At 42.4% G+C, this 22,502-nt stretch overlaps 1 protein-coding gene across 1 annotated transcript in view; it reads right to left on the bottom strand.

The window, feature by feature from the left end:
- large2 (LARGE xylosyl- and glucuronyltransferase 2) overlaps nucleotides 1-20,895 on the bottom strand; it is a 97,199-nt gene extending 76,304 nt beyond the window's left edge. The window contains exon 1 of the mRNA XM_038700965.1: nucleotides 20,450-20,895. The gene's annotated coding sequence lies outside the window, so the exon portion shown is untranslated. The remainder of the gene's footprint in view (nucleotides 1-20,449) is intronic.
- Nucleotides 20,896-22,502: the final 1,607 nt, after the last annotated feature.

Below are 22,502 nucleotides of genomic sequence, written 5' to 3' on the forward strand. Positions count from 1 at the left end.
CCGACCATCGCAGGGAGGGGGGACGGTCGTTAATGATAACAAATTTTAATTATTGGTTGCTTTTGAAGAAATAAGTTTTACATCCAATCAAAGTTAGGATGTTAACAAATAAATCAGACAATGCAAAAGTATTTATTGATATTCCTAAAGTTATGGCCTTCCTCAATGTCGGAGACCGGTCTCGAGTACTACAACACAGGATGCATTGTGATAAAGACGATCCTCTGACCTTACATAGGGCCACCATCAGGTCAAACGTTTGGTTGACGACATTCCCATTAACCTGAGTGTTGTGTTTAGTAAAACAGTAATTAGCAAGTGTTAGCATGCTAATATGCTAAACTAAGATGGATAATTATGCGGCATTCAGACCAAACGCGCATTTTCTCCTCGCAACGCTTTCCTCGTCAGAGTAAATATGCAAGTGTTCACACACACACACACACACACACACACGCCATTAGGCGATTTTAAACGCGATAACGTGAATAAACACAACTCTCCATTACTACAGCTGTATGAACCCAAAGTAAACAGATTAAACTGATGCTGAAATAACTACAATATGATGCAGATCTGTTAAACAAATGAATTCATGCTTTGTCAGGTCTGTCAGCAGGACAACAACTTCTAAAATGTTTGTTTTCTGAATGGAGTTTGGATCCATCAGGGCTACGTTGAAAGCATAACAGCAAACATTAGCTTTTGGTAACTTTTCTGATAATTGAAGTGTCAAAATGTCATGCGGTGCGACCGTCCGGCCATGTCTGCTGTTCTGAAAACTTCTTTGAAATTACTTTAAAATCTATTCAAAATTGTGTTTGGCCCTATTTGGCATGATTTCCAAAGTGTTTTGTAGTCCCCTACAAGGATGCAAAGCATCTGTATTTACACAAGCAAACTTTGTCCGATGAAGTCCATTTTATGAAACATGTGCTGCGACCACTTTAATGTTGAAATCCATTAGAAGACAGGAAGTTGAATAATATACCAATTTGCCAAGGACCCATTGAAACAGCAAGTAGGTTTTAAACTCTCTCTCAAATCTGCAAAAATGTAAAATTGTAACAGCTGGTATGTAGTTGCCACTTCACTTATTTCTACCAATACTTGTATTGATTATAAATTTCATGGAAGCTAGCTTGTTTTGTTTATGTGGCCTATTCTCTGCCTGTAAATTTTGACTAAATTAGAAAATATCATGTGGTGCGACCGCTGAGAAGTGGGTTTCCATGACTGGCAATTAAGTTTTTGTCCTTTTATGACTTTTACATATGAAGTACTGTTATTGTAGTATAATTTGGAACAGATTTTTCTGCAATTTGACACTTTTTCTTACAATTCAGAAGCATCGGATTATTTTTAGTCTTTATACAATATCATGAGAAAAATGCCCCCAAAAATATTAAGAACTTGTACTTTCACTTTGGTAACTATGCAACATTAGTAATATTTAATTAATTATAACCGTTTTACCAGATGCCACTCCCAAATAAAGAAAAACTTCTCGCCCTGGACAGCATGTTAATTTTGACCCTGCAGCAAGAGCGGAGGCACTAAAAGAAGCAAAAAATGTTGCGTCTTAAAGAAAATTTAAAGTGAAAACTACATGAAGCAACATGTTGCTCTTGTGCGTTCGATTCCCCTGTGAAATCAAGTAAATTTAGTTATTTTCTGTTTGAAGCCAACTTTAGTCCTAACAATCCTTGAATGCCTTGAACATCCTGTTGCGTACGGCAGCCACTGCACTTCACCGTCTTTTAAATGTGGCTGCTGATTGGGTAACACCTCTGACACACCCAATAAATGAGAAAACACATAATTGCAGTTAATGAAATTAGATTAAATATATTGTCAAGTTAAATGTTTGTTCAAAACAAAACCGTAAGTGTGTACTGCACTAAAATAAATGTTTGTAATGAGATTTTCATCAAAAAATGTTTGAAAATTCTTTTAAATTTTAATAATGATATCTGGTTTAAATATATTCTTTGTTTAGAAGTTTTTGTTTCTCTTTAAATGTATATTTTTAATGATATGCAGTGTTCATGTCATTTGGAGCGACTAATCATCATGTGGTGCGACCAAAAAATAACTTTATTAAAAATAAATAAAATATCTCCTTCCTGTGACTGAAATATTAATTATTGATACAGTAAGTTTCATAATTGTATTTTTAAAACATTTTAATCAGTTTTATGCAATTTACAGAGAAAATTAATCAATTAAACTACATTTAAGAAGGGGATTGTGACATTATAGAGAAAAAATATAAGATCATTATTTACTAAAACCAAAAGAATAGCAAATACATTGCATCTAAAACCTTTATATTACTGAGAACGTGTAAAAACTGTTAAGCATGTTAAGGATTAATTAATTTTAAAATAAATTATGGTCGCACCACATGACATTTTGTAAGGCCACAAACAGTTTATGTAGCTGAAAAAAAACACTAAAATCATTTAATTTGAAAAAATTACATTCATTTATGTGTACACAGCATTCTTAATGTTTGAACAATGCCAATAAATGTTTTAATTTTTTGCATTTTATAATTGGCCTGTTGAAAATCCTTATACGTCATTGACAACAACAGTGGAACCAGATGTGCGCGGAAGCTGCTGAGAAGCTCCAGTGAAGATAAATCAACGTTGTAATCCCGAAAACTAAAGTAAAAAGCTAATTTAATAAAAGCAGTTTGCTCCGAGCTCCTCCTGCGAATAAACGGCGTAGTTGTCAGAGCAGAATCCGACCGACTACGGGTGTTTATTTGTCCAATGGTTGCAGCGCTGCTCCCGGCTTCTCTCCCCCAAGTTTAGCGGCTCTCAGCCGGCCTGCAGATTTACTCGCTTCGCTTTTGGTCTGAAAGCGCCGTAACTTTAGCCTCACATGGCCACCAGCAAGCTGGAGACCCTAAAGGCCAATTTATACTTCTGTGTGAAATCCACACCCTCCCATCTCCTTCAACACATTTTAGTAATTTTACTAAAAAGGTAACTGCTGTTCAGCATCGATCAACTCCGACTCCACCATTACCCAACAGCTTCAGTCACCACTGTTTGTAGCAGCCTACAGTACACCAACGAAGAAGAAATTCAACGCAGTGGAACATAAAACCCTCCACCACCAACTAGCATTTTGACGGTGTAATCGACTCAGTAAAATGTTTTATCTGCAGAGGAAATTCAACACCACGCTCTTCACACACTATAATCACTTCCCAAAAACAAAATGCTGCCATGCCCCGACACCTCAGCTAGGAATCTGCCTTCAAGTCCTAAAAGAAAAGTCGTCCCAATGGACAGAAAGTCTGATCATTAGTGGCCAAATTACGGATCCCGACGAAGTGACACACAGCCGGTCACGCAGCTCTCATACATGAAAACCTGGTGTTTCTTCCTCACCCGTCTCTGGATAGCAGCCTGGGCATTCTCAGTTTCTTTAATGCACAAAGCAGACCATAGTGGTTTTTACAGTGTCTTACATGTTACAGCGAAGCAACTTTCAAGGCTGATGAAGGGAATTCTTTTTAAATGGAAGAAGCTCCGAAACTCACATTCCTCCTTTGACTATATCTCGAGAATGCATACCACATTCCACAATACTTCCTATTCAGACTCCATAAATCACTTTTAATGTCGGACTTCAGGACGCAGAGCTGACATTATTACGTTCTCTGTGCAGCCGTGTGAAATACACACCAGTGACATGCAGCGGATTCAGCTGAAACACTAAATTCAACTCAGAATATCCCAGAATACGTTTGTGCTCATTTAGAAAAAAAATACACCGTATAAATCAATCGTTTAAGGCTTCCTCATGAAAAAACTACACATAAAAAGCATAAATCTGACTTTTGTTACCTCAGGAGAGAAACATCATGCCGTCCGTCAGAGTTAGAAACACAAATCCTTCTGAGGGAGGTTTCTCACACCGACACCTAATAACAGCTGGTCTGAATACGAAGAGGCCGACGGCGAGGACAAAAGAGCCTCCCGAGGCTAAAACACCTTATCCCCACCCTGATCCTTCATTCAGATTCTCCTGCAGAAGCTGCCCCCCCCGGGCCAACAGCCCCCGCTCAGGCCCCATTAATGAAGGGAGCATGTTGAGAAGCCGCATGTTGGACACAGGCCATTAGCCCCCCCCCCGCCCCACAACTCTGCTCAGCAATGTGGTGGAAAATACTAAAAGGTGCAGAAAAACTGCAGACGAGACTGACGCTTCATCTTCTACAAAGTAATATCTCCAAAAGAGACAATGTTATGTTCAGATAATAGAGTCAGCTTAAAAAAAATATTCATTTATTGATGTAGTTGCAGGATTAAAAAAAACAAAAAAACAATGCACACAGTCTTCTTCAGGGCCGGCCAGGTTCCCATCAGGGAGCGACTCGTGTTTTATTCTTGACAGACCAAGAATTAAACTGAAGAAGAAAAAAAGGGGGAGCAAAGCAGCAAATCCAGTAGTCGTTTGACGTGTAACTTCTAAATACAGCAAGAAGCAGCAGCTTTTCTCAACAAAACTAAAAGTATTTTATCTGCCTGGTCAACTTAGAACTTTCCCCCCCAAGCTGACGGTTCAAACGGAGAACAGAAACCGTGTTCAGACACGACCACGGGTCACACAAGGTCAAAATGTTCCAAAATCCCTGATTCATTTGGGCCTTTGAGCTCACCTTCAGCAGGGGTTTGCTTCATTTCACCCGTTACTGACCGTTAGCTTGCCAGGCTAATGCAAGAGTTATTGACTTGGTCATTTTAACAAAATATTCTGTGCCGTGCAAATAACACTTCCAGCCTACACTGGTACTGTGCAGGTCTACGTTCACTGCGACTATCCCAGCCTGTTTCAACTCCCGTGTTACGTTCAGTAACAGTCCCAGCTCGTTATCGGTCCATGCAAAATAAAACCTGGTGTGCTCTTAATAAAGCTCTGGTACAGGACCGAACGACCACACAAGGTTTCGGTTTAGTCCATTTGTGGTGGGAATGCGGTTCAACTTCCATCCGATCCAACTACCATGAACTGCCATTAACATATCACGCTTACTACAGATCACAAATCTCACAGTTCGGATCATGACGTGGTTTTGAGTCACGGATCGGATCATTTTTTAATCAGGGTTAAATTCATTTTAAAATGCACTACTTTGGCTCTGATGTAGCTAGGGCTGCAGCTAATGAGGATTTTAGTAATCGAGTACTCAGTGGTACTTTTGCTTGGCGCCCCAACAAACAAACGCATACATTTACAGCTGAGAATTGCAGCTTACTTTTGCCTTCAACTCAAAATCAATCATGATTTACGTTACACGGCGTGGACCTGATGAAAGACGGGCTGCTTTCTGATCAGACGCCGTCGTGCTGCTGCGGTAGGCGACAAAAGTTTTGTTTTATGGCGGACGGACTGTAACATTACAGAGTTGTTGTTTCCTTTAGTTTGAAATAATCCCAGACTTTGGACCCTTTCTTCTTCGTCTCTCGCCATTTTCTCTCTCTTCCTCCACTTCGCAAACAGCGCCATCATAATCACATCGTGTTCACAGCCAAACCAAACCGAGGAGATAACGCTTGAATATTACATACTCATCAACTGTCTCACACCAGAGCAGCAAACTATAGGTGAGAAAATGCCCGGGTTCGACGCAAAGTCAAAAATCAGTTCTCCTTCATAGGACAGCGAAGATTCTTTAGATGGAGGATCAACACCCACCCACCCAGCCTTTTCTACTTTACAGAAATAGCAATGCTGAAAGAAAAAAACCCAGCAGTGATCTATAGAAGGCGTCAAATCACAGTTGGACTCCCACGTGCAGCTCAGAGCTGAAGGCGGTCAGCGCTGCGGCAGCTCTGCTTCATGTCGCACAGCAAACTGAAGAGGAGGAGGACACCGGTCAGGATTTATCCTGCTGCTGCAGCTCGGATTCAGTCGGGGACAAAAGACCTGAAAACATCTTTTTAGACACAAGACGACACAGCTTCACTCCAGGTCTGACCCCTCATATGCACTCTGTTGTTAGCAGGTAAACACAGGGAGGTTTTCATTAGTTTCTGCGCCGCTACCAGCAGAGAATAAATATGTTCCTGTTTTTCTACAGGCCACATTTCCATCAGATTTGCTGACATTCATTTTCTCCACGGAATGATTCCTAATGTTCCCACAAAGACTGAAAAAGACAAAAAGATGCAAATGAAACGAGACACAAGACTACCACTAAGACAGGCCCTACAGGAGGATAACAGGACCGAGTCGGGTCAGAGTCGCCCTCACAGCGTCACTGGGGTGTTCCCTTTCTGAGGCTGGTTGGAATCCTGTAGTTTGAGGGGTTTGCAGACATAATCTGAAGGTCACCTGGTGACAAAAACCTGCAAGAGCCAATAAGATTGAGCCGAGCTATTAGTCCCCACTCTGAAATAATTTTATATAAAGCGGCAAGAGTGTGGTCCTGCGTCTGGACCGAGTAGACTGGAGAGTGCGTTCTTAAGATTAAAATATTAAAAATCCGTTAATTCTGTCGTTATTAAAAATCTGATTTGAAAATCCTCTGGTGTGCAGCAGGCATTTAACATTCACAGCCGTTTAGGTGTACATGACAAGCTGGGGGAGTGACAGGCTGCTATTAATTGTGAAACACTTTATGCAAATGTCCATATACTGTATGAAGGTACATATATGAAGGTATGAAAAACTAGATACCGCCCGAGCTTGACTCAAATCCCAAAGAGACAAGCTCTCATCACCGCGACATCTTTCGGGGATATTTTCTTAGACTGGACAACTTTCCTTCAGAGCCACAAAAGACAGTTTACAAATGTTTTCACCAACTGAGTAGCACTAAACATAAAGAGCAAACTGATCTTAGTGCGACTCTCCATTATGGACTGTTTGCATTAAACTGAGCACACGTTGCAAAGCTTTCTATCCATCAGTCTATGTTCCAATCCTGGTCATGAGCCGTGGGTAGTAACCCAAATGAGGCAGAAATGAGTTTCTTCCGTAGGATTTAGAGATTGGCAGAGGAGCTCCGACACCCGGGCGGGGCTCAGATTAGAGGAGCCCACCTGAGGTGGTTCAGCATCTCATCAGGATGCCTGCTAGCTGGAGGTTTTCCATGCACACCCACCTGGGAGGAGAACCCGGGTAGCCCCAGAACTAGCTGGAGGGATCACATATCCCATCTGGCCTGGAACGCCTTGAGATCCCCCAGGAGGATCTGGAAAGTGTTGTTGGTGAGAGGGACGTCTGGACGAATAGCCTCTCACTGCGACCCGACCAAAGATGTTTCAATTCCTTCACATTTAATGCTTCCAGAAGTCCAAACCAAATATTGCTAAACTGAAATAAGAACATAAAAGTAGAGCATCAAACCACTCAGAGGAACAAAAGAAGCATTTCCATATTCAATTTCAATCTGTGCTTTTCTCCCAGGCGCCCATCATTTTCTAAAATCACAAAAATGCTCTTAACACAAGCTCATAATTGAATAAATGACAATAAACCGCCCGTCTGCAGACATTTTCACGACATGCAGTAAGTCAAAATGGAAGAAGTATAGACGTGCTGTAAAAGCGGTGATAAACAGACATCCTAAAAGCAGAATTTGACTCACACTTGTTAACGTTTAATCCTCAGTACTGGCCAACATAAATCTGACATCTAACAGCACTCGGCTCCACCAGCTCTGAAGCACAAACACAGCAAACAGATAATGACCTGGAATCAATCAGAGCTTCAGGGGGGGATTATTAGCATGCAGCCCGGCAGACCACGCAAGTCTGCAGTCGTCTGTGCCGTCTGGATTTGGTTCAGGGGAGAAGGACGACGGTGTTTAGAAAAGACAAGCTACATACCCGCAAACACAGAAATCTGTTTCCTCACATGGAGAGGATTAGACGAAGGAGACAAGTGCACAAACAGCCTGATGGAAAGTGAATGGTCACTCTGTTTACCTTCAACAGTAGCAGAATGTGCTACAAACATCTTGTTTACTGTATGTTAAATAAAATGAACAGGCTGGAGAACAAATGAGTCCCTGCTTCTGGAAGGAACTGATTGCACTGTACATAAATCTTCCTGTAAAACTACAACAACCACAAGACTGCTGACAAAAGGAATTACTGTAAAACATCCATTACCAGCCCGGGCTTTTATTTGCTTGATTCACTGAACTCACAATGCCAATATATGAAACAGGACTTTAATTCTTTTCAGGCAAAAACTCGTGGACAAACCAAAATGAACATTTCTGGTATAAAAAATTGGCATCAGTTGTCGATCTGGACACTTATGGACTAAAGGAATATAAATACTTGACGGCTTTGAACGTCGGGAGTCACCACTTTTTTGTCCCTCTTGTTTAACACGCCAGTAAATCTGAATGAATAATACTTTTGGGCTCATCGTTTCCCTAAAAATATAAAAGGTTTAAATTGTGGAGAATCTAACTGATCTAACGATGTGTAGGAGGTTTATACGTTTATATTTGTATGCAGCTTTAGAACTAGCTCAAGCAGGCGATCTAAAGAACTTCTAGAAAGACCAGACCAGGTTTCTAATTGAGACCTGCGTTAATTTGTCAAAAAGGTGCAGCTACACCAGGCCAGTAAAAAGGGACGGGCGTCTAACTGGGACAAGGCTTTTTAATAAGTCACAAGTTGAGGTGAAAGATTATTATTATTATTATTACACAAATAATCTAACACCACATGCTTAATTCTGTCTGTCTGGGCCTCTTCTGCCCTTGCTAGAGTGTAACGCTTCTACCTTGACAGATAACAGGTTTCTCCAATAAAAACCAGGAAGCAGCTCTGTTTAGAAAACCCCCCCCGAAACAAACATTCATCAGGTGACACAAACACGTGTCCACATGAACCATCAGGTTCCGTTTGCTAACAAGTGCAACAAATAAAATTAAATGGGGATGATGTTTGTGAGTCCGTAGTGATTTTATTTTAACATTGTGTTGCAGAGGAATGTAAAAAACAAAACATTCTTGCTGGACTCTAGTTAAACTGGAGATACAGCAGCTACAGGGTCATCTAGAGACAAAGCTGCACACAGTTACACCTTCTGGCAAGAGTTTCCATTAGTGTGTGTCTCTCTCTACATGGTTAAATCTGTGACATGCACGGCTGGCTAATGTCTCTTTTTGCTTGGTCAGACACGTTATTTATTTCTCATTGTGTGTGGCCACAGGCCGTAAATAAATCTGTAATTACCCACACAGCCATCAGGTGGGGTTAATGGAGAAACCATTAGCAGGAAGAGAAAGCAGAGCAGCAGAGAGAGGACAGACGGACGGATGGACGGAGGGACGGACGAAGGGATAGAGACAGTGGAAGGGGGGAGGAGGAGGAGACGGAGGCTGCAGCGGCTGCAGCCATGGGCATAATCAGCACATAATAGTCGTTAATTCAGCTTATTATGAATCTGTCTGCCACCCTGCTCCTTACTGCTTGGAGATAAGTCAGCAATTAAAAGAGGATCATATGAAATAAAGAAGGATATAATAAATAAATCAAAACAGTAAAAAGAGGCCGGTGTTTTTAATACCGCTGCGTTTCTTGTTAAGAAATCCCATGAAAAGACAAAGAGACACTGACATCACAATATTTCTCTTTTGTGCAATTCATATTGCGATATGAAAAACTACAGGCTTTTTAACCAGATGAGACCAAACCATCCTTTGAGTTTTAATGCAGTAGACATATTTTCAACACATGATAAAAATAAAAAGCAGCGGTGGTTTACAAAGGTTTGCAACCAAACCCATAGTTTCAGTGTTTTTTTAAGTTTCTCACTTATTTTGAAGTTGTTGTTGACAACTAATGGGGGCGGGGCCTGCTTTGGTTGTTTGATAAACTGATTAAGAACAATATTGTGATTGGCTGTCCATGCAGAGCCTGCTCGTCACTCACTAGCAACAAACTGCAGCCAAGAACCCTTAAATTGAATTAAATTATGTAACAGACAGACTTTTCTTTAGGGCTCAAAGATTTTGGAAAATAATCTAATTGCGTTTTATTTTATTTTTTTAACCAATATTGCGATTGAATATGCGATTCATTTTTAAGCTCTTCACCTTCTGTATTATTCAGAACATACAAGCAGTAAATCAGTGTTTAGGATAACCAACACAGTATTAGATAGATTAAAAATACACAGGCCAGCCTGTGTTGTGATGAAGTCAACTGAAGCATGAATTCTTATGAGCAATGGTGGAGAAGAAGTATCAAATTTTAATAATATGAGAAAGATAATTTGAGTCAAGTCATGGCATTAAATAATATATCCTCATCATCATCATCATCATCAGGTCGGCCTACAGACCACAAGAAAAACTAAGTTCACCACAGTTCAAACGATATATCGTGCAGCCCTAGTTTCATGTTTGAAAAGAGCTCATTAAGTTCCTAAAAGAGCTGCTCTGGAGTTTTTAAAAAACTCCAAAACAGGGGGAAACAGTCCATTTGTTTGGGGACTATTTCCAGCAGCGGATAAATCCACAGGTGTAGCGCTAAGGAATTAAAGCAAGCCGCAACCTATGGCTAAAGTCACCACAAATGATTGCCTTGTATTTATTATAAGTATCATACTGATTTTTATGTGCATTGTGAAGTTTGTGGTGTACTTGTTATTTTTGGTCTACCTGCCCACGGATACAACTGATGCAAACTGGCTGCTAGCCGACTCTGGTGCAATTACTTAATTGTGCGCTGTGCCTGTAAAAATAAGCCATAAACACATTTGGGGCAGCAGGACGGTGGATGTGGGACCGAGTCAGGATAAAGTACATCGTGTGTGTTCACGGTGATGAAGGAACATGTGACCCAGTGGCTCACTGATGGGTTTTAATAGTTTCTATGGCTCAGAGGATTTTTAAAATTCTTCTTAAAAGTCAGAACATTTATGTATATTATCATCAGGAAAGGAAAAAGAATTCTGTAAGTTACCAAAGTTTATGGCTGAGAGGAAAAATAAAATACATTACTACACTATCAGCTGTGGGCTGCAGAGTACATTAAGGTTCACTCAGCAGAGCTTCTAACATTAATATTACACAGCGTATACCTTTGAAATATTGATCAACCATATTTTAATGGATAGGTCCACTTTTCTGTTCTGCAGACTACAGAGCAGGAAGAGCTCATTGAAGACCAGAGCAGAGTCCACTGCAAGTTGAAACACTACTGTAGGCCGTCAGTGTGACGGAAGAAACAAGAAGTCGAAGAAAAGAACTGATATTATTAAATAAATAACTGATTTTTATATCCAAGTATTGGATGAAGGCAACTGGACAATAAAAATATAATTTAAACAAAGTTTTAAGCTTCTGCAAAAAAACAATCGCCTCTTTAAAAGGAATAAATAATATACACTTACTGTACGTACTGGGAAAAAGAAGCTACAGCAAGGACAGATAGCTTAGCTTAGCATTTACATTTAGCTGACGCTTTTATCCAAAGCGACTTACAATTGCTAGACATGTCAGAGGTCGCACGCCTCTGGAGCAACGAGGGGTTAAGTGTCTTGCTCAGGGACACAATGGTGGATGGGTCACAGTGGGGGATTAAACCCGAGTCTCTCACACCAAAGGCACAGTCCTATCCTTTGCGCCACTGCCACCCCCACAGCTTAGCATAAAGAATGGAAACGGGTGGAAACTTGCTAGCCTGAGTTAGTTTAAAGAACATGCACAACTACAGTTTGCCGTTTCTGCATCAACCACATGAAATACTGCATTGTTACCTTTGACAGAGCCAGGATAGTTGTATTCCACTGCTTTGAGTCTGTATGCTAAGCTAACAGTCAGGCATGAGGTGGTAGCTTCTCATCTAGGTAAACTCAGCTGTAAAAACTGGTATGTCAGAAATGTTCGGTCACCATTTCAAGCGTATCTTTGGAAAAGTCTGAAGCGCATTATGTCAGTAGTTTTGTGACTTTTAAAGCTCTACAGGCTTAAAAGCTTTAATGATAAACCTGGCAGAAACTATTCACTTCCCTCCAAGTAATCAATAAAATATTGAACTGATGTTACGATCAACTGTAGGCCAAATGGCTGTTATTATATAAAGGTCTCTTCTGGTAATAATAGCAGCTTCACCTACTCAACCTGGAAACATTACAGCGTGCTGGTGTTCAAGTACACCACACACACGCTCCCACATACTGAGCACGTACCGTGGACGGAGGGAGAAGGAACAAGAGTATTGCGAAGACAATCATTTCTGCTCTTCTTGTAGCTCCACTTGCTTTCAAGACAACTTGGCAACGCAAATCCACATTTGAAAGTGTGAAAGGAAGCCTCGTCTCCCCAAAAAGATTTTTTTATACACACACAGCAACACCAAAATACATTTTTTAGTATCTTAATACTGGAGGGATTCATTTTTTGTATATATACACACACACACACACACACACACACACACGAGGACACATTTCTGCAGAGTATTTACTTTGTTTTCATGCCATATCTGCTTTAACTAAACAACTAAAACTAAAGCAGGATTCATGTTTTTTAGTTCATTTTAGACACAGCAGTTGGTTAAAATTCACGTGTGATGTGGTCTTGGATTAAAGTTCCAACAGTGACTTTTGTGCACCACTATGTAGCAATTTCATTTGCAAGCAGCGTTGCCCCCCCCCCCCCCCCCACATGTAGCGCGTCGAGGTGTGACTCAGTCGCACCGTATATTCCGCAGGTGCGCCGATGTGGCTCTGAACTGTCTCACGCTGCAAACGCCACACAGAGGACTTAGACGTCACTCCGTCACCCAGTGTTGCGCTAGAGAGCATGCACCAACTCCCAGCTGGGTGTCGGGCATCTCTCCAAGAGTTTTTTTGTACGTCTTCACATGATACACATACCACAGAAATTTCGTACGTGTAGGTGAAACTTTGTCTGGGGGCTGCTCTGTAGGGGGCGCTAACCAGCCATTCTGCCACGCCCTGTGTGAAATCCGTAATACAAACTTTTTTGCCACGCCTGAATTATGTACAAAGTTTGGTGAGTTTTTTTAGGCCGCCAAAATTACTTTGCAGAAAAGGACGGACGGACCTTCAGTTCCAATAGGGACCTCACTCGTTTTGTGCTGGGGCCCTAAAAAGTCCCTTGTGCTGGGGCCCTTATTACAGCTTCAAAATGAATTTTATGGAACACTGGCTTGTAATTGGGTGAACGTCGACTTGCTGGCCCGTGCACGAACATTATTTCAGGACAACAGCGTAATGGTTTACAGCACCAACACAGCTCTTCAGCAAACTATAAGAAGAAGCAAAAGTATACTAGAGATATAGCATCTCTGGAAGAAGCTAGCTCTGTATTTTCAGTACGGATATCATGGCAGAAGCTGCATAGAGACCTAAAAAGATGTTGGAAGAAGCGAGGATGAGAAAAGAGAGCGACCGAGCAAGAGAGCGGACCAGAGTAAATATGGGACTGGCTTTTACTCGTTGGCGTGAAAGAGCTGAAAGGATGCAGGACAGACGGCGAGCTGGCCTCCTGTCTGTTGGACCGGTACAAATACAATAATACTATAATACAATGCTGACAAGTATGTGCAAAGATGGCAACATGAGCATAAAGCACAGTTGAGCGTTGTTGAAGAGTGTGGGGTCAGGAGAGTCACTGACAGTGGGGACCCGGGCCCTGTTGAGGAAGCCCACTGCCATCGGGAAGAAGCTGATCTTGTGGCGAGAGGTTTTGGTCCTGATGGACCGCAGCCTCCTGCCAGAGGGGAAGAGTCTGAAACAGTTTGTGTCCGGGGTGGGAGGAGTCAGCTGCAATCTTTCCTGCACGCCATCTCGCATAATGCTGCTTTAAGCACAACAAAGACCGTTTTTACTCTTTCAATATTTAACCCAAAGCATTACCCAAAGTGTTTTAGCCTCTATTAGAGTCCCATCTAAAAAGGTGACATGAGCTCTTCATCACTTGTACACCTCCTTTAAGACTTAATATCAGCCTTAAAAACTTTACTCATTACTACACAAAGCGTTAAGTAAATGCAGCTGAGCTTCATTGGCAAACTTAAGGACGTAAGGTGAAATCATAATTCTGCACAGCAATCCTGCCGTAAGCACTCCAGGGTGGGAACTGAGTTTTAGTTCTGATCTCACACACCGATAACACCCCCACCACCACCACCGCGCCAGACGTGTGTTGAACATCATGAGGGTAGAGCTGCAACGATTACCTGATTCGTTGTCAACTATTAAATTAAAATCTGCTGTTTTGATAACCAATTACAGGAAGAAGTCACAATTATCTGATTCCAGCTTCTTAAATGTGAATATTTTCTGGTTTCTTTGCTCTTCTGACAGTAAACTGAATATCTTTGAAAAACAAGACATCTGAAGACGTCATCTCGGGCTTTGGGAAACACTGATCGACATTTTTCATTTTATTTTTTACATTTTATAGACCAACCAACTAATCAAGGAAATAAATTGACAGATCAGTCAACAATGAAAATAATCATTAGTTGCTTTAATTATTATATCGCAAAGAAATCATGTTTACTTTTACATTTAGTTTACCAAGTATAGTAGCACAGTAGTTTGAATGAATATTTATAAATGTGCTCAGTTTTATATTTTGAACCGGCTTCATACGTGCTTTGGATCAGCTGTGTACGTTTTATAACTGATGTTATTGTATGTAAACACCGTCTATCTTCTTTCATTAGCTGCTGGCAGCTCTGCAGCCCTAATGAAGAACCACAATAAGTGTTTCACCACCTAACACAGAACATATTAAAAAGGTATCAGATTACCACTCAAAGGACACCTCATCACTTGGTGCCGAAAGGATATTCATAAGTACGTTACATTTGTCACATTTTAATTTAATATTTGCTCACCAACCACATTCATCTCTCATCAGTGTGACCTGATCTCAGCCTCCCACACAGCGTCCCGTTCACATCGCTGACTCATTTATTTGTATAATGGAATTGAAAATCTTATTAGTTCGTATAAGAATTATTATAAGTACAATTATCTGAGTGAACCAGGAGAAAGAAATGTTAAAATGCTTCATCAAGCTCTTCTATCATGCACGCACCTGAACCCCCCTAGTTTTTTCTGCAGATAATTGTGGAACATCTGCTGTTTTCCTCTTTTCTCGCTCTCCATTTTTTATTTTTTCTCTCTTTTCTACAACCCCCTCCTCCTCCTTGATGATTAATTACCAAGTCAGCGACGGAGGGGGAACAGAGAGACAGATTTTTAAAATAATGAACGTCCAAGCAGCAGAGGGAGCTGCAGCAGAGGGTGATATCTCCTGACCTTTAATCCCTCTGAGTCAAGCATGCGATATTCCCCATATGCAACCTGACAGTGTCCTTTCATTAGACCCCGCCGGAAAACCTTCACCACGACCTTCCAACTCCACACCTCCAGGTTTGTTGACTCCTAACCCTGGTGACCAGTGCTTGGCAAGTTACTCAGAAACTGTAAGAAGTTAGTTTTTACTCCTTCAAAAAGTAATATTACTTTAAATTAACAGTCAGAACTGCAGAAAAGATCAGTTGTGCCAACCTGCCCGCCATTCAGGACTCATATCCAGATCCATCTCACAGCGGACACAACCCGGTCCAGCTTCTCCCCTCTGGAAGGAGGACAAATCACTGAAAAATGACATCACAAAAAGAAAGGACTTTGATATGAACTGTGACACTAGTGAATATCAAAGTCCTTTCTTTTTGTGATGTCAGCGTTCAATTATTGTCCTCAATTCTGTATCATATTTTCTTTGGGGCAGCGAAGGGAAGCCAAGACGATCAGACTCTGGAGCAGTTTCTATCCGCCTTCACTCTGATGAACAGTTGACTTCAGACACGACGCTGACTCTATAGCCGCTTTTCCACCGCACGGTTCCAGCTCGACTCCCCTCGCCAAGTTGTACCTGTAACCAGGTACTTTTTAAAACGTAACGTGAAAACAGACAGACTGCTGATTGTTCAGAGAGAATATTCACTATTAACAGCATCATCATTGCTGCGCCAGACAGAGGCCAACAACAGGAAGTTTTATATTTTACAGTTTTCATACATTGTTTCATCACTAAATCCACTTCTGAGAAGTTTTGAGCTGAGAAATCAGCTGTGTAGATTTCCAATATTGACAGTTGTACGAGAAGTGATGGCGGAACAAAAATGTGCTCGAATATTTTCGGAGTTGAGGAGCTCCGCAGGTGGCGGCGGGGGAAGCCTGCTGTGACCCGCGGGAGGAGCGTGGGAGGCCGGCCAGCCGCCCAATCACAGAGCCCTCTGCTCCCGCCGTCACACAGACCGCTGTAGCGACAACGGCAGAGGAAAACACAGCTGGAAGGTTTTCATGCCGCTTATCTGTCTTTACATCCTGAGGAAGGTTGAAACGTTTTAACTTAAATCAAGACACAGCTGTGTGTGTGTGGGTCGTATTGAACAGTACATTGAAGCTGTTGCGTGTGGCGTCGCTATTAAGACCAGCTACATTGAGCAGAACCATCTCTGGGTACTACCAGCAATGGAAAACAGGACGGCGGGCCAAAACCGAGTCGAGCTGGTTCTGGAAACAGCATAACATCCACCTGATATTTAATACTTACTAGCAACTGAGTAGCTCTCGCTCCCATCATGTACATAATACTGCACAATGTACTTAATGCATGAAAATATGTATTTATTCCAGCATCCTTTTCACTACACTATTGTCTTTATGTCTACAAATGTTTTTGTTTGCGATTACTTTTTTGTACACCGTCTTTGTGTTTTTGTTTAGCTTGCTGTCTTGTACAGTGATGTAAAACCGAAGTCAAATTCCTCGTATGTGTACACATACCTGGCCTTTAAAGTGATTGTTATTACCGGGTATTAAGAGTTAAATTAGTTACGTTACTCCTTGCAGTACGATATTACTGAATCAATTTTACTGGAACAAAGTTTAACCTTCAACAATCTGCCAAACTGAAAACACTGACGCCATGTTTAGCTTTTTGGCTAGCAGCAGACTTGTGGAAATTGAAACCCGCCAAGCGCCAAATGCGGGTTGATTTTCCGCTTGGCAGCTAAATGTTGGAAGGTTACTCGCTACAATGGCGGTTAAAAGTATTCCGCATGATAACGCCATTTAATATCGATTTGACAGTAACTAACAGCAGCCCAGCGTTCCCGTTTGTTGTGTGTCGCACTTAACGTGATCCCCGCTGTACCAAGGGATCCATCATCGTGTAAGATTAGGGCCATTCGTTGGTTGTTGTTTATGTTAGTTTCATGTTACTTGTGTTTGATTGGCGTGGATTTGTAAGGGGGTGTGTGTTGGGGGGACAATGGAAAGAGATCCCGCAATAAACGAAAAAAAGAATGGCCGCCAACAAGCAGCATTTGCTGATTCATACTGAACAAATGTCTGGAGCCAAACAGCGCTCCAGAAAATAATGTAGTAGCTACCACCGTAATGTGGTGACATTTACCAGGTGTAAAGTAACCAACCAACCAGCAAGACGGAAAAATGCATGGAAAAAAAAAAAAAGGAGGCTGTGTCAGAACCAGGAGGCCAGACTTCCTGGACTGTGTAAAGGGGGTGATTGTAGAAAGTGAGCAGTCTGATGAGGAGGTTACGTTGAGTGATAAAGCACGATTAAGAGCGAGCAGTGACGAGATTTAAGTAGAATGATCAATAAGTCTCTTGTAAATTTACAAACAATTCACTGTTATGTCTTAAGAGGCCTACATTTAATAGCAATATTATAATTTTGCTTCATATTTCACTCTGGTTACTTGGATTAACAACTGTAATATTATGGAAATAATAATCTCTTACACTACTAGTAAGTGGGGAAAGCAATAATATAGCAGTATTACTGCCCAACACCGCTAATGATATCCTACAACTGTACCACAGGCAGAGTGGTACGGTCAGGGTTCAGCTCCTCGCAGCCCAGATGCAGTCTCCATGCTCCGGTAACACTCTGACATGCGTCGCCGGTTCCCTCCGCTAATGCTCCAACCGCCACATTAACATAAAGAGCTCCAGGTGAACTGTGCGGCCTAGTGATCAGGAATTCCAATCGCACACATGAGGGCTTCCTGAACGAATGTAAAATGGCCTTTTTTCCATTTCCCAAATCAGATTTCACACTTCCTGGACAGGTTAAGTGTGGAGTCAGTCGTGGCAGCCGGAGCCAAGCCCTGCTCCTACTGCTGTTCCCTCACAGCACAGCACTTTGGCACACCTTCAAACAAGGGATGAATATTTAAATATCGCTCCCGCAGACATACATTAGAGAGGGCGGGACTCTTCTGTCAAAACAAAATAGAGAGTGAGCCAAATGCAAAGGGAAAGAAAGTCAAATAAACCCACGATGCAGTTCATCTGCCAAATGGCAAACCATGCAGGAGGGAGTACGAGTGACAGGAAGCAGCCGAGTGTCAAAGTAGTAACAGCTGTTACAATGAAACCCCAGAGATGAACAGTGTGGGTGCATGTAGACGCTTCTTTTCTGGGAGCAGGTTACATTCTCTAATGGCGATTAGGTGTGGGGATTATGATACGACACCGGAGATCCAGAACAGATATTTTGATTTCAATCAATCAAGCTCTGATAAAAACCCGCCACACACCACCTGCCTAGCGCCAAACCGCACACAGACACAGTGAAGAGACCAGCTGGTGAAGACAAAGACCAATCAGGCGCACACAAACACTACTACACTGTGTCTGCTGGTCATTAAAATAGGCATTTGCTACCAAGGTCACACCATAGATTACTAGGTGATAATATGTCGGTGTTGTGTTTACAGCTCATTGCACTGCCCCCAAGTGGCCAAATAAATAAGTATACAGCAGGTTTGACAACAGGAATCCTGAGATGTTGTCCTAACACCCAGCAGGTGTCCAAGAAGCTTGCCTGAATAAAAATAAATAAATTGGCTGGAATCTGGATTTAAATCAGGAACGATCTGATCAAAGAATACATCAGGAGGACTGAGAATCTGGGCACTCTGTAAAAAGTATTAAGACTCGATATCCAGTCAGTAAAAGTGTGCAGAGCTCAACTGAAACGACTACCACACCTCTGTAATTAGAGACACAGCGTTGGTAGTAATTTGTTTGTCTGCATCTTATTTGGTCATGTTTCAATCTCAAAACTACAAAAATCCAGCGACAGCCAGTGTTGAGGTTAGAGACGCACTGATCCAATACTGATATCGGACCAATACCGACTCAAACAGCTGGACTGCAAATTGGTCACAAGGGGGCCCGATCTGTTCAGTTACGCCTGGTAGACCAACATTTTTTACAAAGATGGAAAGCATTGTTTAAGTCAAGCCTGATGTTGCCTTACATATAACAGAAGTATTCAGTCTCCTCCTGGTACTGGATCAGTACTCAGCATCGGTTGACACCCAAAGCCCAGGTATCGGGACTGACAGAGCCTGATCGGTGCATCCGTAGTTAAGGTTTATGTCAGCACTGATTCATGAGCACTGTCCCCTGTAGATAAACTAAATCTCAGCACCCTGAGTTGCTTTTCGATCACACATGAAACAGCCACAAACACACAGGCAAACAGGCACTGACAGACTCGGGGTTTGACATAACACAAACGTGAAACAGTCACACCTTCCTCTATCTGTTTAGCATTAAAAGCCCCACACACACAAAAAAAGCCATCCCTTTCTGTGGAAGTGAAGGCGTCCTGAGGCATAATGTGCCAAAAACCATGAGCAAGAATTTAAAATAAAATGACTGCTTCAAGAGTTATGAGTGAATTTCATTAACGGCATCCTAACAACAATAAATCAGTATTTCTGTGATTATGCTGAATTAATTGTCCCAGCCATTAAAGTATTTGTCTTTATTGATAAAAACTAGCTCCTATCTGAGCCTCTGCTGCCGTTTGTGCTGCAGCTTTTATTGGAGAATTCCCAGTATGTGTGGTTACTGTGTATGGTGGGAAAACAGTGCAGCACTGAGCAGAGTTGTACTCTGCTCTCATCTACAGCAGCTGTATGATTGTCTTTTTAATATGCAGGAACTAGGTCATCAGTCATTAGCAATTTAAACCAAATGTTTTATTAATTAATTGCATATTTGAAATAGAAAAAGATTATTGAATTACTAAAGTGATTTTGCATGGGGTGGTGTGTGTGTGTGTGCGCTCTGGTGGGGTTTCTGAACATGGCTCAGCACATAAGAATGTAGCTCAGACCTTTTCCAACACAGCAGTCACATGGACCTGGCTCTCTCTCTCTCTCTCTCTCTCTCTCTCTCTCACACACCTCAATGATCAGAGACATGCCCATAATCAATCAAAAGCCGAATTACAGACATTATTTCTCTGAGATTTAAACTCTTCAGCTCAGTCAGACCCCTCCGGAGTCAGATCTGAGTGTAAAACACAAACTGGCTGCTTCTGGATCAGAAACAAAAAGGCAGAAAGTGTGGATCTCACCTCGCCTCTGTCTTTAGTTCTGAAGGTTGTAACTTCCACTGTTTGTTCTGAGCCGGGAATCACTCCATAAATCTTAATCCGCGGGGTTTGTAAACCAAAAATGCATCCAGAAATCAGGAGAGCTCTGCAGGAGGAGGTGGCATTGCCTCCAATCCAAAGGTGTGTGAGAAGCACTCACATTAACAGCTCTGCAAAACTGTCCTCAAACACACACAGCGAGGGAAGCCAGGTGGTGGAGCAGAGACGCCGAGTGAGACTGCAGAGCTCCAGAGGAAGAGGCCGGGTCCGTGCACGGTTCCCCCCCGGGACGGTGCGCCCTGCCTGGGTTGGAGGAGCGAGGACGGTGCCGCTGTCAGAACCTGTCTGCGGTTCTCAACAGTCGTGTTTCTGTCGGTCTGCTGTTCATCTGTGAGCCGGTCGGTGCTCGCTGTGAGGAGGACACACAGTCCGCTCTCTCTGCCCAGCTCCTCCTGACAAACGAGGATCACTGCAGCAGCACCGCCCCCCCACCAGGATAAACCCCGCCCTCCCACAGGGGCTCAGCCAATACCAGAGGCCGCCTGGTCTGACTTCCTGCCCCCTCTCCCTCCCTCTCTCTCTCTCTCTCTCGTTTGCCAAAGACTCAGCTTCACACCAGGAGCCAATCACAGATATCAGAATCAGATTAATTGCCAAGTAGTTTTACACATGCAAGGAATTTGTTGTGGTATTTTTGGTACAGTGAACAAAGTAGGTTGAAAACAAATACTGCAGGGCAAGAATCCGAAGCATAAAACTGACTATAAGATACGAAAAATATAAAAGAATAATAAAGAATATGTAGGTATGGCTGTTATGTTAATAACAGTTTGTGCAAAATATTTTCACGAGGTTTATATGTGCAAAAAATGTACAGTATGAGTACAGTGTACTGGAAAAGGGGGGGCCATGTTGTTCAGCTGCAGATGGAAAGAAACGGTTCTTGTGGCCTGAGGTTTTGGTCCTGATGGACCATCGCCTCGTGCCAGAGGGGAGTGTCTAAAGCAGTTTGTGTCCAGGGTGGGACGGATCAGCAACAATATTTCCTGCTCGCCTCAGAGTCCTGGAGGTGTCCGGGTCCTGGAGGGATGGAAGATTGCAGCCAATCACCTTCTCCGCAGAGCGAACGATGCGCTGCAGCCTGCCCTTGTCCCTGGCAGTGGCAGCAGCGTACCAGATGGTGATGGAGGAGGTGAGGATGGACTCATCCAGCGCACCATCACTGACTTTAGCAGGTTGAACTTCCCCAGCTGCTGCAGGAAGTACATCCTGCGTGATGATGATGATGATGATGCCGCCTATGAAGCTCCTCTCTCCGCAGACTCCGCAGCTCCTCAGCTCCTCTCCACTGTCTTAACAGCATTGAGCTCCAGGTTGTTCTGACTGCACCAGGTAACCAGTCAATGTGCCACCTGCAGTCTCTGGGGTGGGTAGTTATTGAAGGCCCCGGGCCCCTGCTGAGGAGGAGGGGGAGGAGGTGGAGCTGGTGAACTGGAGCTGGTCGAGGGAGTCACTGGGGATGGTGTCAGATCTGTCCCATTGTATAAAAGTAACTCCTATTGATCAGTTGTGTTTGATTACTAAAGATCAGCAATAGTTTAAGAGGGATGGGGTTCTGTTGGAGCAGGGAGACGGGGTGAGGTTGCTACGTGCGCATCAAATTGTATTTGGTACATTTTGCATAACTCTTAAATACCAATAAAAAGACTTTGAGCAAAAAGAAGATTAGGAAAAGATGGAGGTCAATGTTGATTTTGAAGCATGAGATGGAACATGTGAATGTTTTCATTATTTAGCCTGAATCACAACCTTTCCTCAACCTTAACCAAAACTTTGTATTCGACCTCGAAACAAGTGGAACACTAAAAGAGAAAAGTTTTAGATTATTTTCTGCTTTTGGACTGAAAACAAGCTTAGAAAAAAGAACAGTGAGAACCATTAAGTGAGACAGGCCTCTTTACAGACAGGAAAGGAGACAGAGTTTGCCAAGGTAAACGGAAAACCTGCGGGAACATGAGAGTGTAGCCAGGCAGTC

This window comes from Micropterus salmoides, unplaced genomic scaffold, assembly GCF_014851395.1.
Source record: "Micropterus salmoides isolate LMB-PRFRI ecotype aquatic unplaced genomic scaffold, ASM1485139v1 Ms_hic_scaffold_6, whole genome shotgun sequence".
NCBI lineage: Eukaryota > Metazoa > Chordata > Actinopteri > Centrarchiformes > Centrarchidae > Micropterus > Micropterus salmoides.